Genomic DNA, 5204 nt, shown 5'->3' with positions numbered 1-5204 from the left:
TTGCATAAAACGAATTTTATTCTACGTGAACAGTGTGCATGAACAGTAAAAACTGGAATTCTAAAACCCTAGAATTATTCTCCTCTCCAAAAAAACTCCCTAAACTAAAACCCTGGTGCTGTTATATAGGTCATCAGCCCCAAAGCTTCCAAATCTGTTTTAAGTCCAAGCCCATAAATAAAATAAAATCTGGACAAGATAAGAAAAGATTGGATGAAATAAAATATGGACAAGATAAGATAAGATTGGATGAAATAAAATCTAGATGAAATAAAATCTGGATAAGATAAGATTTGATAAAATAAAATTGTCTGCTCTCTTCAAGTCCAAGCCCAATTCTGGATTCAAGCTCAATTGCTTATAATTTTCCTGGAATTAAATTAAAAACACAAAATTAGTCAAGTAGGCCCAAATGATAAAATTGCATAATTAATTTGACAATTAAGGCAAATCAGTAATTAAAATGGTGACAAAAAAGGTTAAGAAATATGAGAAAATAATGACACATCAATGTGGTAAGGGGTTTGATCCTTGGTCTTTGCATATAAAAAAAAATTGTTGATTAAGGTCAGTCCCTGTTGAGTCAAAAGACGTTTATGTTTGAAAGACTGATCAATATCCTTAATTATTTTGACTAGATGTGAACAAATACAAAAGGAATATGTTGCATGATCTACGTCTAATGTTTATCAAACAATGAGTGAATAAGATCATGATTTGATATTGCATATGGTATGATATTTAATACTTCATTCATTACTCTATGTTTGAGATTCTATCTGCAGAAACATTATCCTAGGACCTGTATAATCCTATGAAGAATAAATGAAGTCAAGATTTGATATACCATCAAAAGACAAGCTCTATTATGCAGGACCTGCTCTAACACAAAGAAGTGACCACCTGTTGCAATCTCTCGTACAAGCAAGCCTTAAAGGAAGGGATCTCTGCATGAGGAAAGGAAGTGCATTAAATGCACCCAATGACTTTTTTCCATATCAGACAAAGATCAAAGCAAGATCTACCCATTATGAGACGACGAATATCTATAGTCGAAGGCCTATAAAAACCATAAGTTTTTTAAGACTAAATGAGTTCATCTTCTACACATAATTTTTCTTACTCTCCTTCTTCAACAAGACTTTTTTATTATATTCTTGTAAGAATATAAAAGCTCTCAAAATACTTTGAACATCTTGAGAGAAAAAGGCTAAGTGCTTAGATAGTTCATGCGTCTGTAAGACAATTGTGTGTTAGTCTCTAAGGCATCTTTCATCACAAATCTTGTTTGATTTGTTTACAGCCAGCAGTAGCTTAGTAGAAGAAAAAATACTGGGTGTTAATCAAACTTGGTGGTTTACCAAGTCTCAGTGGTAGAGATGAACCAATATAAATCTCTATCTCTGTTTGTTCTTGTTTCTTTTCTGTTTGTTAACAAACATTGGGATTGGATTGTGTTTTAATAGTTATAAGATAAATTGCATCTTTGAAAATTAGTTTTTCTCATCGTCTAAAGTGATCTTGTGATAAGGAGTGACTTGCTTTCTTACAAAGTTCTCTATACAGATGAAAAAACCTGTTGTTTTCACAAGATTTGAACAATTACTTTAAATCACAATTCAACCCCTCCCCTTTTTGTGATATCTTTCCTTACAGTCCCTTAAATGGATCTCAGTACCTCGAGATATTAGTCCTTAACACTCAGTTGAGGAATATCCCAAATTCACAAAGAAAAAAAATCAAATAACTACAATAACTTAGGTCCATTCAATATAATCTTTGGATCACTTAATTTTGGGCCTAAGCTCCACCCCAACAAGACCACCTGTTTCTATCAACTTGAATGTAGGCGGCTATATCCACTCTCATTTTCAATTTGTTTTTCAAAAATGTCCCTTATCAAAAAACTATACTCCCTTGTCGACGGTTCCATAAAAATCACCCACCCCCACACTAAAGTCACCATGATCCTCATTGTAATAATCTCAAATCCTTAACAAAAAAGCATGTCTACTTTGGGTTTACCCTGACAATTGGTTCCTTGAAAATATTTAGTCCTGATTTAATGAGAATTTTATCTTCAACCATGGTGGCCTCACTCTTTATTGTGTAATAATTGACTTTTCTCTTTCTTCTTCACAGATAGTGGAGCTTGTGATTCAGATGTTGTTTCTTGATCTTGTTCACAAGATTTCCCTCCGCTAATACCCCATAGAAGTGCCATGATCCATATAGTGGTTAAATGGTGATGATTGAAATATGGGAAATTGATAGGAATATGATAGAAAATTGAAAATCGATCATATTTGGGTTATTTTGTAGGTTTAGTGAAATTAAAGGATTTTGAAATTTTGGATTAGAGAGAAATTAGTAATTTTGCGTCAAATTTAACCAATAATTAAGATTGAATTGGTTTTGGATCCATTGGACGCAAATAAATAAAAAGAGAAAGTTGAGGATTTGAGATATGTGAGTGAAAAAATTGGATGGGATTGAACTTTGAATAAAAGAGAAACTTTGAGAATAATGGTTGTGTAAAAAAAATTGTTTTTTTTATCAGCAAAAAAGTATTAATATATTAGTAGCACAAAGTGTGCAAATGATATTTACGTGAAACCCACCTCATAATGAACCCACAACCAACAAGTCTCGAGACCCCACCCCTTGGATACACAAGGCTCATCCTCAAATGAAACATAAGTTGCTTCATATAAAGAGTATGATTGCATAACACATGAACCTCACTTTCCCACACTGCATAATTCCCAACCAGTTATAGTAGTCACTACTAGAAAATAGGCTTTTAACATTGGTTATTAAGGACTTTCAACATCGATTATTAATTGATGTTGAAACTACCGATGTTAAAAGTCTTAACATTAACATCAGTTTTTGTATCATAAAAAAATAACAAAAAAAATATGTAGAAGTCCACATCTGTTTTTTTTATGAAAACCAATTTCCAAAAAACTAATGTTGTTTTTAAATGGTAACATCAATTTTCCAAAAACTCAATGTTGTTTTTTATATTTTTTTAATATCTTGTCTGTTTTTGTAATTAAGCCAAGTAACCTATAAATTGAAAAACAGAACTAGACCAAACAGTTTTTATCAAGTAGTTTAAATTTTGTCCACAATATATAATTGAATATTTACAATGAATTATTAGAAAAATGAAAGTCAATACATAAAATCATTTGTAACCTAATCTAAATTAACATAATGACTACTTTAGCATTCTAAAATTACTCAAACTCCTAGTGTTTGATTTTTAACTTTCAACTAATATCTTGCCCACTGAATGCGAATTGCCTTCATTCTCTCTGGTTCCAATGGTCTTTGATCAGTAAAATACTGCGTGATATAATAAAACATAAATTAATAGATGAGTCTAAATAATAACAATTATAAGAAATTGAATTGGTTTTGAAGTAAACAATTACCGTTTCCCAATTATCCTTGAAACCTCCTAGGACTATTGTTGACATCCAATGCATTATGTAGTACCAACACTTAGTGCTCCTTTTTTTGCTTATTATACTAAATTGAATAGGATATTTAGATATTCAAAGTTAGCTGAAGCGTAATAAAATTTAATTTTTAAGACATGACACATTATTTAAATGACTTACTTTAACTACAACCCATCTAGCAGCAACCTTGGATTTATTTCCTAGACTGTCGTTGAATCCCTTCAAAGCACTGATTAAGAGAAACATGAATGTGTATTATACAATAAAAATATTGATGTCAAATTGTAATCATAAAGTAAATGTATTACAAAATATAACTGACTTGATAATAATTCCTTTGAAGTAGTTGTCGGGCCTATTGTGCAAGGAACAAAACTAAATATGACAACATTGTCCTTAGGCAAAAGATGACCATTTGCCAATGCGCACTATATTGGAGAATATCAAGTTATTATAAAGCATACATGATTTAAATTTATTTGTTCAGTTTAACTTACCCATTCAAGTAGGCTTCTAGGTACACATCTCTTTGTGAATTCTGCATCCATTTCTTAATATAATCTTATGATTCAAATTGCGATTCTCCAGATCTTTGTATAGACTGTGGCTCGAGGAATCCATACACATCGGCATTCCCCGCTCGCATACTTGTCTCAGTTATATGCCTATTGTTGTTAAAATATAGTAAATTATGCATGAATATAAAACAATTAGTTAGGTAATATACAATAATGTAAAGTGACTTATAGAATCCACAATTGTATAATAGAGATGCTCAAACATTGACCATCGTGAGCTATTTTAGAAAGATCTTCATGCTTTATGTACAACGGGAAGTTATCATTATACACCCAAACACGCTAGCATCCCACTACATGTGCAACGACTTGAGGAAAAGCTGCGGAATGGTCAATGTCATCAGGTACGAGGGATCAACGTCAGGATCCGACATATCTATAGGCTTTGTTGGTCCCTCAACTTCCTGTTTATCCTACATAGTTAATAAACATTAAGCGAATGACAGTCAAAACTTGATTTGTAACAAATCACTTATTAATAATTATTAAAAAAACAAATTGAAATACTTGTTCTGAAAAAGGCTTTACAAGATGTGTCGGCCAAGCAAGGAAGGTGTTAAGTGCCTGCTCCACTAACTGAACCTTTTGAGTGGGTACATGAATGCGAGCATTAGCATGTCAGACTTCCTCAACACCAACCTTCACATGATCATTTCTTAAGGAACATTGTGGATGGTCGTCGACCCCTCATAAACTCTTCCAAGAGCAACGAGTTGGGAAGGACTATCATTGACATACAACCTAAATTTTTTCGAGTCACCCATTTTTGGGTCCTGTCCTGAGGGATCAACACAACTTTCCTTTGTGCTGGCACGAACAGTAAAAGGACCAACCTCAGCCTCAGGAGGTAGTGCGAGTCCTTGTGATTGCATCTACGATTGCATCTGGCTAAAGGACATCATTAATTGTTGAGTCACTTTTTGTGTGGTCGACACCTCCAGCTGGTCTCTGATCTTTTGTGTCAGCTGCTCTAGGTCTTTGGTAGCCATGGACGAAGAGGTGCAAGAGCCCCTTGAAGCCGGTCCAAAGTAATGTTTGATCGTGACACCGGCTCCAGGAGCACGGACACGACCAAGGTGCTCTATTGCCCAATGGCAATAGTCAGTACATTTTGACGTCCATGGGCGAAAAAGCTTCCCTGTGAGGCCTGCTC

The sequence above is a fragment of the Glycine soja genome, chromosome 18, assembly GCF_004193775.1.
Source record: "Glycine soja cultivar W05 chromosome 18, ASM419377v2, whole genome shotgun sequence".
NCBI classification, from domain to species: Eukaryota; Viridiplantae; Streptophyta; class Magnoliopsida; order Fabales; family Fabaceae; genus Glycine; species Glycine soja.
The sequence above is the reverse complement of the archived record's forward strand: the minus strand, read 5'-3'. Positions refer to the sequence as shown.